The sequence below is a fragment of the Bos grunniens genome, chromosome 23 (assembly GCF_055505025.1).
Source record: "Bos grunniens cultivar Pamir isolate PY7600 chromosome 23, Bosgru_T2T1.0, whole genome shotgun sequence".
In the NCBI taxonomy this organism is placed as follows: Eukaryota; Metazoa; Chordata; class Mammalia; order Artiodactyla; family Bovidae; genus Bos; species Bos grunniens.
The window spans coordinates 38,525,106-38,538,841 of record NC_141187.1 but is presented as its reverse complement, the minus strand read 5'-3'; the positions used below and the strand labels follow the sequence as shown (position 1 = coordinate 38,538,841).

Sequence of the window (13,736 nt, the reverse complement as noted above, 5' to 3'; positions counted from 1 at the left end):
ATTAATGCAAAATTTATTGTTAGAATGTAATCAGGGGTTTTGTCCGTTTTGTTCAATGCTGTTTCTCCACCACTGGAAACAGTGCTGGCCTATGGCAAGTGCTCTATAAATGCGTGTTGATTGAAGAAATTAATCTACTGCCTCCTCCAAAGCTTCAGCAGAATTGTATGTAGAAATCTTCATTTTTTTCTGAGTAGCAGGGTTTGGGGATCTTAGGGGTCTGTGGTCTTGGGCTCTTCTCTCCCCACCCCCGCCACTTCCATATTCACTGAAACTTCTAGACCTTATTAAAAAACACCTGCTTTAGTTCCAGAAATAGCAGAGCCCTGTGGAGCTCTATGGAGCCCTGTGGAGACTCTGATGCTGGGAGGGATTGGGGGCAGGAGGAGAAGGGGACGACAGAGGATGAGATGGCTGGATGGCATCACCGACTCGATGGACGTGAGTCTCAGTGAACTCCGGGAGTTGGTGATGGACAGGGAGGCCTGGCGTGCTGCGATTCATGGGGTCGCAAAGAGTCGGACACGACTCAGCGACTGATCTGATCTGATCTGATCTGATGGAGCTCAGTGTAAACACTTAAAAGCCTATATTTATAAAGCTAAAAACTTTGAAAGAATTCTTCAGGATATTGTTGGTATAATTTTTTTTCCAAACAGTAGTCAGACTATTGGTCGGTTGAAAAAAAAAATAGTTTTATATAATCTGTACATGATTCTAGGGCTTCCGAGGTGGCGCTAGTGGTAAAGAACCTGCCTGCCAATGCAGGAGACATAAGAGATGTGGGTTCGATCTCTGGGTCAGGAAGATCCCCTGGAGAAGGAAATGGCAACCCACTCCAATATTCTTGCCTGGAGAATCCCATGGACAGAGGAGCCTGGTGGGCTATAGTCCATGGAGTTGCAAGAGTCAAACACAACTGAAGCAACTTAGCACATACATGATTCTAATAAGAACTAATAAGGTTTGTGTAAGTCCTACATTTTTAGAGTTTGCATTGTCAAAGCACAGTATAGTCATGCTTCAGTTTCCATAGGGGACTGATTCCAGGACAAACCCCTCGCCCAAGGGTACCAAAATTCACAGATGCTCAAGTCCCTGATACAAGATGATAATAGTATTTGTATGTAACCTACACACATCCTCCCACGTACTTTAAATCATCTCTAGGTTGCTTATAATACCTTGATGTTCAGTTGCTAAGTCATGTCCAACTCTTTGCGACCCCATGAACTGCAGCATGCCAGGCTTCCCTGTCCTTCACTGTTTTCTGGAGTTTGCTCAAAGTCAAGTCCATTGAGTCAGTGACGCCATCCAATCATCTCATCCTCTGTTGCCCCCTTTTCCTCTTGCCTTCAATCTTTCCCAGCATCAGGGTCTTTTCCAATGAGTCAGCTCTTTGCAATTAGGTGGCCAAAGTATTGAAGCATCGTTTTCTTCCAATGAATATTCAGGTTTGATTTCCTTTAGGATTGACTGGTTTGATCTTGCTGCCTAAGGGACTTTCAAGAGTCTTCTTCAGCACTAGAGTTCAAAACTATCAATTCCTCAGCACTCAGCCTTCTCACTCCAACTCTCATATCTGTACATGACTACTGGAAAAACCATAGCTTTGACTACATGGACCTTTGTTGGCAAAGTAATGCCTCTGCTTTTTAATACCCTGTCTAGGTTTGTCATAGCTTTTCTTCCAAGGAGCAAGCATCTTTTAATTTCATGGCTGTAGTCACTGTCTGCAGTGATTCTGGAGCCCAAGAAAATAAAATCTGTCACTGTTTCCACTTTTTCCCCATCTATTTGCCCTAAAGTGATGGGACCAGATGCCATGATCTTTGTTTTTTGAATGTTGAGTTTTAAGCCAGCTTTTTCCCTGTCCTCTTTCACCTTCATCAAGTGGCTCTTTAGTTCCTCTTGACTTTCTGCCATTGAAGTAATATTGTTTGCTATGTGAGATTATTGGTATTTCTCCTGGCATCTTAATTCCAACTTGTGAGTCATGCAGCCTGGCATTTCACATGCTGTACTCTGCATGTAAATTCTATGTAAATAGTTGCTCTGTGTGTGTGTGTGAGCTCAGTTATGCCCAACTCTTTGCGACCCCATGGACTGTAGCCTGCCAGGCTCCTCCATCTATGGAATTTTCCAAGCAAGGATACTGGAGCATTTCCTTCTCCAGTGATCTTCCTGACCCAGGGATTGAATCCTCATCTTTTACATCTCTTACATTGGCATGCAGGTTCTTTACCACTAGCACCACCTATGAAATATAGGAGATATGAAATATAGACTTCAAGTGTGTGTATATGTCTTATAAATATTTGTGGGGTATGTGTATTTAAGTGTGTAGAGAGCGGTGCATGTGTGATATGACTAAAGTATAAGCTCTGGCTAATATCAAGGTTGGGCTTCCCAGGTGGCACAATGGTTAAGAATCTGCCTGCCAATGTAGGAGATGCAAAGAGACATGGGTTCGATCCCTGGGTCGGGAAGATCCCCAGAGAAAGAAATGGTGGCCCCCTCCAGTGTCCTTGCCTGGAAAATCCCATGAACAGAGCAGCCTGGTGGGCTATAGTCCATGGGGTCACAAAGTGTCAGACGCAACTGAGCATGCAAGCAATATCAAGGTTAGCTTGAATAACTTAATTCTCTGCAAATAGCCAATTTCTGGGTAGTTGTTCCCACCTTAGAAGTCACCCTAAAATTCTTTGAATGGCTTCACCCATACTCAAAAATTAAATGTGGATGTTTTTACCTTAAATTTAGTTGAGTGTTTGAGTGACAGTTCGGTTGAAAAATCAGCTATCTCTTAAATCAGCAGAGCCTGGCCCTGCTCTCGGGTCCTTGGTAGAGGAAAGAGGGCCTCTTGCTCTTCTATGAGCATCTCAGTGTAGATGGAGGTCAATCCACGGGTTATGAAAGTCCCCTTTTATCACAGCCCCATTTGCTGATGGGTTTATCTGACTTTACAGTCACTTACCTTTCACTTACTTGAAGAAGATTAGGTCAAAACCTGAAAGTTTGCTCTGAAAAATGGAGGCAAACCTGGTGTCTCCTGCTGAAATGCTGTCACAATCTGTAGTGAGGTTAGAACAACAGAAGAGAACTGCTACCAAGCTGTCACTAAGCTCGCGCCGCCGAAGGCCAGCAGCTGCCGAGGCTTCGGGTCTGCCGGTGATGCCTCTCCACCTGATGACCGAGTTCACTCTCTCTTTCTGGACTTGGTAGGTGGAAACATCCCCCAGTCTTCACTTCAGTTGTAATGTGCAAATGTACTCATTTTAAAATAAAGACAAATGGTTTCAGTTCAGGGATGAGAAAGCTCTTCAGATTGAAAGAGAAAGCTCTTTCAAATTCTGACGGTGGCACATACGAGTATTTTAAAACATCCCTTAAGGATTGCAAAACCCTGATCTAAGGATATAATTTGCTGATTTCCAGGTAATAGGTTCCTAGTGTAATACACGCGCGTTAGTTTGTTGATCTCTTCAAGGGTTTCCCCCAGCTGTGCGGTCTCCCCTCCAGGCTTCTCCTCTGTGTCTCTGACGAAGGTAGCTCTCGCCTGTTCACAGTAGTGTTCTAGTCCTCGCGTGCCTGTGGATGCGCCCAGGAACCTGAGCATCCATGCAGCAGGCTCCAGGGCATCTCCTCTGGAATCATCCCTTAACCTCACCACATCCTGGACTGGATTCACCCCCTCCCTCCACTCCACGCCCAGCACACCTGCTCTGTGTTTACCACCTTGACAAATACCAACAGGTCATCCTGGCTTCTCAGCCACAGTCCAGGATGGCATCCCTGGCCTCTTCCCTCTCCCTTTACCCGCCACCTTTGCCTGGTCAGATTCTCCCAGCTCTCCTCCTGTGCTTTATCTAGATCTGACCATGGTCTTCATTACAGACCCCCTCATGGGGGCCTCTGACAGTGCTCTCCTGAGTTTCTTCACCTGCCTCAGATTGATTTCCCTGTTTGCATTCTCACTGTGCTCCCAAACTCTAATCTGTTCTCCTGCTGCTTTCTTTTTTTACCTGGTTGATTGTGTTTTTTAACATTTAATAGTAGATTGTTTATTTTTTTATTGTAGTATAGTTGTTTACAACTATGGTTGTGTAATTGTAGTTGTATAGCTGTATAGTTGTTATATTAGTTTCTGCTGTATAGCAAAGTGAAACAGTTATATATACACTTTTTTTTAAGATTCTTTTCCCATATAGGTCATTTCATTACAAAGTACTGAGTAGAATTCCCTGTGCTGTACAGTAGGTCCTTATTTATCTATTTTATATATAGTAGTAGTGTATATTTTGGAGAAGGCAATGGCAACCCACTCCAGTACTCTTGCCTGGAAAATCCCATGGATGGAGGGGCCTGGTAGGCTGCAGTCCATGGGGTCGCTAGGAGTCGGATACAACTGAGTGACTTCCCTTTCACTTTTCACTTTCATGCATTGGAGAAGGAAACGGCAGCCCACTCCAGTGTTCGTGCCTGGAGAATCCCAGGGATGGGGCAGCCTGGTGGGCTGCCCCGTCTATGGGGTTGCACAGAGTCGGACACGACTGAAGCGACTTAGCTTAGCTTAGCTTAGTGTATATATGGGGCTTCCCAGGTGGCTCAGTGGTAAAGAATCCGCCTGCCAGTGCAGAAGACACAGGAGATACGGGTTTGATCCCTGTGTCAGGAAGATCCCCTGGAGAAGGAAATGGCAACCCACTCTAGTGTTCTTGCCTGGGAAATCCCATGGGCAGAGGAACCTAGCGGGTTACATCCATGGGATCCCAAAAAGTCAGACACGACTGAGCATACACACACACACAGTGTATGTATGTCATTCCCAGTTTGATGGGGATATTTATAAAATACAATTCAGATTGTGTTAATCCCCTGCATGAAATACTTCCACAGCCCTGAGTCATTTACAGAATAAAGCCCCAGAGAGATAGCTAAGGCCCTTTCTGGCTGGTTGCGCCTTCCTTTTACCTCATTCTCCAGCCTTCCCAGGTCCAACAGAATTGCATGCCTCTCCCAGGTACCCCGTGCTCCTTCTGCCCCTCATGTCTATGTACTCCCTGTTTTCAATTTCTGGGAGCTGCTGCTCTTTCATTTCCCTATTTCATCTTTCCTCCTCCAAACTCAAATCCAGTCACCTCCTCCAGGAAGCCATCCTTGTCTTCTTTCCTCTCCCCCTGTTCCCCCAACCTCTTGGTCCTTCTGTCTCCCCTGGATGAAGCTTTTGAGGACAGAGTTTGTGTTTGTAAGGTCTGCAGCTCCGAAGGATTAGGGATGGCTGACACACAGAATATGTTTAATAAATGGTAATTTAAGAGATGAACATAATGTTTTTTCAAGGTCTGATTGTCTCATACTCTTGGCTGTGTATCTCTGAAGCATCTATATCTGTGCACGCATGAGAATTATAAGCTTGTACGGACAAGCAGTGATCCCACTGGATTTCTGGATTTCATATTTAAAATTTATCTTTTCTGTTCCCAGTTATGTTACCTTTATATAAAATTAAGGAGAATGGTTTGAAAGCAGGGTATGCTTTCTTCTGTGGTTGAGTGGAGTGTACAAGGGTATGTTGCCTCTTCCACACCCAAGGTTTACAAATTTGATGGCAAATTAGAATAATGGGGGTGCTTTAAAAGGTACTGATACTTGCATCCCACGTGTCTGCACAACATGTGTGTGTGTTACATTGCTTCCAAATGTTCTATATGAGCATAATCAGCTTCTTTTATAAAGTTATGCATTCCCATCTCAACTGAGCCCTCAGTCTTATCCTTTTCTACATCGGCAGTCAGCTCCCTTTCTCATTTCTCTTGGCACTTATCCTAAACCTTTATCACTTTTCTGAGCCTTCCTGTCTCACTTCTACCTGTAGCATGCACATACATGCACACACACACACACCCCCCACAGCCCAGTCATGAACTGGTCTTCTGTTAATATTGCTCAAACAGAAGACCCAAGTCTACAATTTTGATTTGCTAGTTTTACCCATATTGTACTTAATTCGATAATGTGACATATCCCTAAGGATCCTAATTGACTTATTGGATATTTTATTTAAAGTAATGTTGTGAATAACTCAACTCATGCTGACTTAAACGAAGAGACAATTTATATGTATAATTTATCGTCTTCCTTAATTGAACTGTCAAGGTAGATTTTTGCATTAAGCCAGGTTTGATTCAGAACTCACATGGAGTCACCAGTAGCAATCTCTGCTGTGTCACTTGGCAGGATTTGATGTATCAGCCATCCTCAAGCTCCCCCCACCTTAGAGTTAGCAAAGTGGCTGTGGCAGCCCCTCTCCTCACACCACCAAACATAAAGAAGAGAGAAAGCCACTATCCTGAAATATCCAGCTGAAGTTCCACCAAACCTGATCAGTTTGAATTGTATGTACTTCCCTGACGTGGGGATCAGTGTGCTTATTGACTGAAGCCAGTCAGCGTTCTCACCCCGGGAGGCAAAGGATGTGGTTAACTCACTCAGACCACATTGGCTGCAGCATGAGAGATGAAGGGGCAATGAATTCCCCAAGGAGTAAAGAATGAGCACAGCTAGGGCAAACAACAAATGTTCACAGCCCCTACGCTACCATAACATAGTCTGTCTATGAGGATTCCATCCACATTTCAGCAATGTATATTTAATTTGAAGTGTCATGCATGTGGATATAGTAAAATTGCTGGGTCATATTGGACCATTTTGATTTTCTAGTGAAGTGAATGCCAAAACATAGTTATAATATGCTCTGTTGTTATAAGCAATGTAGGAAATCACTCTCTGTCATTTGAATTTATGAATTTAATTTTTTTACAAATAATGAAATTGCTCCACTAAGTATTAGAGTTATGGTAAAACAGAGTCTGAAGTTGCTGTTGTTCAGTCACTCAGTCATCTCTGACTCTTTGCCACCCCATGAACTGCAGCACGCCAGGCTTCCCTGTCCTTCACCGTCTCCTGGAGCTTGCTCAAACTCATGTTCATTGAGTCATCCAACCATCTCATCCTCTGAAATCCCCTTCTCCTTCTGCTCTCAATCTGAAGAACCAACTTCAGATCAGTGCTTCATGACTTGATGTTGGATAAATTATTTTGTCTGATCACTAATTTTGTTATCTGCTAGATGCAGATACTTATTTATCTCACAGAGTTATTGTACCAAATGAAGTGATACATGTTAAAGCATATAATGAAAAACAAAGTTAATTGTTATTTATTTCAGTATTTCATCAGGTTGAGTTTACTTGACCAAAGAAAGTATCATTATAATTAAAATGTGATTCTCTTTTACTGACACATTGCCTTCATTACTTAAAACCTGTTTTCTTTTTATTTTTTGGCTTTATCTAAAGCCTCAGGGTGGCTTATATAAAAAGTACATAATACATTTTAGAATAAAATAAGAAGAGCTGTGTTGTTTACCCATAAAATCTGAGTCATTGTTACAGTTGAGAATAAAAGCCTGGGCTTCTGGGAAGCAAAGGCAAATAGATAAACAGCTAAATGCACAGCTTTCATTTTGTAATAACGGAAAGTATATCACTCAGGAGGAGTGACAACCTTTTCTTAGGGCAAATCTCTAAATAGAATATACCCCATCAATCTTCCTGTTAAGGGGCATTGAACAGCATAATGGGCTATTGTACCATCAAATTTATAAAACCCAGTAAGCTTTCAAACTATTTTGGACAGTTTTCAAAAGAGAGTACTGAAGCCTGAGTTTTAATAGGCCATTTATTAGCTGTGTGACATAAGCAGTTTGCTAAACTTCTCTGAGCCTCAACTTTCTCATCTCTGAAATGGAGATTAAAAAATAATACCTACCCCATGGGGTTATTATAAGGAATAAGAAGAGAATATATGTTGAAGAGATTGGTACAGTGCTCTGAATGTTGTACTTAATAAATGTTAAAAAATAAATCCACCAGTAAACTTGTATTGCTATAATTAGATATCTGTTAAAGAATATCAACAATGAGGTGATTTTATGGCAGTTAAAGCATCCGTGTGATTGGATACTAGAAAGTATCACTAGGGCCCTTCAACTAGATAAAAATCTAACCAGTTTGAAATCTAAAGGAGAGAAGTGAAAATTGTTCACGTTCTCTTTGTGAACTGATTGTTTCTGCTATATGTATATTTCTGAAGTAAGTCATTTTAGTATAGTACTGAGACACTCCAGGGTAGCATAACAGTGGAAAGCCTGTGCTGTGAAGGGTCAAAAAGCTAACTAACATGTGTGAACCCAAAGTAGACCTCATAATTCACACTTTGACTGACAGTACCTGCCTTAGAATGCTGCTCAGATGTGTGTTGCCATATTAGCATATCGCAGCCTGGTTCTTGTGGCCCAGCCAGTCCTTTGTATAATCAATATTGTCTTGCAGGATGCTAACTCTAGTTTACCATTTCCCCCACCCCACCCCCCAAAAAAGAACAAGGAGAAAAAAATAAATTGTACTGATAACTGTAGATATAATCCAAAATAAGATTACTTAGATTATTTTACATACTAATACATTGGCAGTAGATGGTTTTTACCTTTATCCCTTAAATAGTCAAAGTAACAGGGTATATATTTAGAAGCATTAATGTTAGCACTGAGAGGAATTGTTAAGGTCAAATTAATAAGCAGCTCCTTCTTTTTTCTTTCTTTTTAATTTAGATATGAAAACTGTGGCCCACAGGGGTTACATGCCCTGGTAGTTAGCTAATTAATGATAAAACTATACCTTGCAGTGAGATTTGCCAACTCTTCATCTGAGAGGCCTTTCACCTCACCACAAGGTGCTTTGGAGATTTGGGGGCATCGTTGTATACTTTTGTTTGTAGCTATTACTGATTTTCAATATTTGCATTCTACAGAATAAGAGCTTCCTTATTATTTCTAATTACTCCGGAATTCAGACCTTCAGTGAACTCCACATTTTAGCAAACTGGACTTAACAGTTTGGACTTCCCTCATAACTCAGTCGGTAAAGAATCTGCCTGCAGTGCAGGAGACCTGGGTTCAATTCCTGGGTCTGGAAGATCCCCTGGAGAAGAAAATGGCAACCCACTCCAGTACTGTTGCCTGGAAAACCCCATGGACAGAGGAGCCTGGCGGGCTACAGTCCATAGGGTCACAAGAGTCAGACACGACTTGGTGACTAAACCACGACCAGCACTTAACAATCTAACCCCTTCAGGTTGATGTGCGGTTGACTTGTGAATGTGACTTTGCAGGTGACTCAGCCTCTGATCAGTTAAGTGGTGCAGTATCATAACACACCCGCTGTTCTCAGGTTACCCAGGCCTCTGGGATTTGTATGGAAGGAAGCAACAGTTGTGGCCCTCTTGGCTTTTCTTCTGGTAGAAGGTCACAGAATTGGCCAGGCTAGTTGGTAAGCCTTCGGTTCCCTGGAAGACCTCTCCATAGCCCAGAGAATACAGTGGTTAGGGCTGAGAGAGAATGGTGTGACAGAAATCACCAGTGCCAAGACAGCAAGGACCTGCCACTTAGAAGTAAACTTGATTTCTCTATTATAAGCCATCAGTCCTCTTCTCTCTGGTTTGCCCTCTGCAATAGCTACCTGCCACAGTGGACTGAAAAAGAATGTGTTCTCAAAGACTACCTAACCATACAGAGTCACGCTTATGACTGTACAGAGTTCAAAAAGTGGTTACAAAATAGCATATTCAGTATGATGCAATGTTAGGTATTGGTGCTTCTGAATTGTCTACCTTTTATATAATATGATTTCTCTAAGAGGAGTAAAAGGAGTAAATATTCCTTTCCTTTCAGAAGTCTTTGACTGGGCTGGAGAAAATTTGGATGCCTCTAGATTTTTCAGACTCTGATATTTTAAATCTGTGTTATGTGCTTTAAATATAAACACCACTGAATTTTGGAACTACCAATGGAGGACAGACACTGTGTTTGGGGGTGTTTATCTCAATAACATGTAGTTCTAGAAGGATATACTGTTTCTATATCAGTTTAATTTCTACTTTATTCTTGGCCCTTTTTGATGGTATGATGTTGTATGTGTTGATCACAACTTTTTACTCTTTTTTTCCCTAATGGAGAGCAATTTATTCACTATATGCATAAGTTAACCTTAAAAAAAGGTCACAACTATTTTCTATTCAGCTATCACCATGCATCTTCATTACTTTGGTGTGGTCCATGCTGTTCTGTGTAGAACAGAAAGTCACCATAAGTAAGTCAAAAGGAGCTTGACAAACCACCCAATATTCAAGTTTTAGTAGACATCAAACAGAGAAACATTTCACGGGAGGGAATTACTCAGAAAGGTAAATGTTGTTCAACTTTCCTGACACTGAAAAATTTAAATGAAAACTAGATGGCTACTCTAAAATGTTTTTGATCAGTTCAGACTGTTTAGTTCTTTACATTAAAGTTTCACTGATTTGAGGTAGTTTCCAGGGAGACTTGATACTGCATTAGTCATATCCTGAACTACGAACAAAGCTAGTGGAGGTGATGGAATTCCAGTTGAGCTATTTCAAATCCTGAAAGATGATGCTGTGAAAGTACTGCACTCAATATGCCAGCAAATTTGGAAAACTCAGCAGTGGCCACAGGACTGGAAAAGGTCAGTTTTCATTCCAATTCCAAAGAAAGGCAATGCCAAAGAATGCTCATACTACCACACAATTGCACTCATCTCACATGCTAGTAAACTAATGCTCAAAATTCTCCAAGCCAGGCTTCAGCAATACGTGAACCATGAAATTCCTGATGTTCAAGCTGGTTTTAGAAAAGGCAGAGGAACCAGAGATCAAATTGCCAACATCTGCTGGATCATGGAAAAAGCAAGAGAGTTCCAGAAAAACATCTATTTCTGCTTTATTGATTATGCCAAAGCCTTTGACTGTGTGGATCACAATCAACTGTGGAAAATTCTGTAAGAGATGGGAATAGCAGACCACCTGACTTGCCTCTTGAGAAATCTGTATGCAGGTCAGGAAGCAACAGTTAGAACTGGACATGGAACAACAGACTGGTTCCAAATAGGAAAAGGAGTACGTCAAGGCTGTATATTGTCACCCTGCTTATTTAACTTATACGCAGAATACATCATGAGAAATGCTGGACTGGAAGAAGCACAAGCTGGAATCAAGATTGCTGGGAGAAATATCAATAACCTCAGATATGCAGATGACACCATCCTTATGGCAGAAAGTGAAGAGGAACTCAAAAGCCTCTTGATGAAAGTGAAAGAGGAGAGTGAAAAAGTTGGCTTAAAACTCAACATTCAGAAACAAAGATCATGGCATCAGATCCCATCACTTCATGGAAAATAGATGGGGAAACAGTGGAAACAGTGTCAGACTTCATTTTTTTCTGGTCTCCAAAATCACTGCAGATGGTGACTGCAGCCATGAAATTAAAAGACGCTTACTCCTTGGAAGGAAAGTTATGACCAACCTAGATAGCATATTCAAAAGCAGAGACATTACTTTGCCAACAAAGATCCGTCTAGTCAAGGCTGTGGTTTTTCCTGTGGTCATGTATGGATGTGAGAGTTGGACTGTGAAGAAGGCTGAGCACCGAAGAATTGATGCCTTTGATCTGTGGTGTTGGAGAAGACTCTTGAGAGTCCCTTGGACTGCAAGGAGATCCAACCAGTCCATTCTGAAGGAGATCAGTCCTGGGATTTCTTTGGAAGGAATAATGCTAACGCTGAAACTCCAATACTTTGGCCACCTCATGCGAAGAGTTGACTGACTGGAAAAGACTCTGATGCTGGGAAGGATTGGGGGCAGGAGAAGGGGACGACAGAGGATGAGATGGCTGGATGGCATCACTGACTCGATGGACATGAGTCTGAGTGAACTCCAAGAGTTGGTGATGGATAGGGAGGCCTGGCGTGCTGTGATTCATGGGGTCGCAAAGAGTCAGACACGACTGAGCAACTGAACTGAACTGAACTGAACTAAGAAAGTATAGACACATCTGTTTAACCTGTACTCATACATAATGCTACATTAGTTACTAATTCAGCCTGCAAAACAGTCATAATGTATGCAAGGTCCAAATTAGTGAACAATATTTATTTTTAAATAAGGGAATATTTAGTTTATACTAAAATAATAATGGATAATAAATACATAAACTTAAAAGCTATTACCTTCAAGTAATCTCAACTGATTTCAAAGAATTAGACAAATTCAGTATTCCAAGGAGGAGTATCTTTGATTCATATTATGAGTAGATAAGAGTGACACATTTTCTAAGACATCAGTAAGACTTTAAAAAGGAAATGTGGTTATTTAACCATAGAACAATTCTTAACCTAGCCAGTAATTTAAGTAGTACAAATTTAAATTATAATAAAGTATTATTTTCACCTATAAAATTATGAAGACTTTTAAATAGAGACTACCAAGTGCTGGATGAGAATATAAATTTTAGAGCCCTAAAATTTGTACCATTTAGCTCAGCAATTCTGCATCTGAAAATCTATTCCAAGGAAATATTTCATAAGACAGAAACACCACTTTTCACGAAAATGTTCACTGTATTATTAATGATGATAGGAAAGAGAGAGAAAAAAGCTCAAACGTTTGCCATTAAGGAAATTAATTATGTAAGTAAATCGTAATATATAAGTGCGGTGGAATAATGCCCAGCTGATAACGATTATTTACATGGAATTTATAGCAATGTAAGAAATGCTCATATTACTAAGGGAGATGGTAACAGAATTTTACGTAACTTTGCAACAAAATATTGAAAATAGAAATATAAAAAATTTAAAAATCTCCTAAGTACTGCAGTTCTATTTAAGGTCTTAATTATGTAAATATGCATGATCACTTCTTTTTCCATCATTGCTACAAAAGTTAAAGTAGGCTGTTCTCTTTCCAAATTATTTCACATGTCAAGCTATGAAGGTCATAATATAATTTTTATCTTTAGATGGAAATATCTTTAGATAACACACTTAAGTTTTCCAAATATTTTTATTTCCATTAGCCTTTTAAATGTGTGGTTTTCAACGTATTTAAATACCTCATTTTGCTGCATAACTGTCCTGGAGGGAGTATACATTTCCTGGAATTTTCTTCTTGCGTGTACATCTGTCTCCCTCCTCTAAATTCTAGAAAATTAGAATTCCGAGATGGTATTTCAGTGGCTATTATATATATTCGTTTTAATTTTTTTTTCCTAGTCCTGCAATGCATGGGGATTATTTAACATTTTCTAAGCACACATGATCCATTTACAAAAACAAAGCACCTTGTGTTTCTGTAGTTATTTTTATGTAAAGCTATTAAAGGAACAGGAAACATCTTTCAACCACCTTTCTGCCTACAACTGCCCCCAAAATAGTCGTTAGTATTAAACATAACAGAGACTAAAATTGTTTCCCATAGATCCATGGAGAAAGGCTGCAAAGTAATACTAAAGCATTTGGGGTTATTTATAATAAAGCCTGTGCGAGAGAAGAAAGACGCCAGCCCACGCGTCAGGCAGACAGTGGCAGCTGCTGTGTTGCTACGTGGCACTGTCCCATCCCAAATCAAATGGGAAATGGATGCTGTTTGACACATACTGTCATCAGTGCAAACATTATTAAAATAATGAAAAAGCTTCTGAATTTCTTTTTTGTTAACCTTAAGGACAGACTGGTTGTTGGGGTTTTCCCAGCTCTTATGCTCAAGGGCTCCAGCGACGAATGCCCACGCCAGATTTTGTATCCCGCCAAGCCTGAGCT

At 40.8% G+C, this 13,736-nt stretch overlaps 1 protein-coding gene across 12 annotated transcripts in view; it reads left to right on the top strand.

The window, feature by feature from the left end:
- Window positions 1-13,736, top strand: part of CDKAL1 (CDKAL1 threonylcarbamoyladenosine tRNA methylthiotransferase) — a 640,160-nt gene that overhangs the window by 530,697 nt on the left and 95,727 nt on the right. The gene's annotated exons all lie outside the window — the stretch shown is intronic.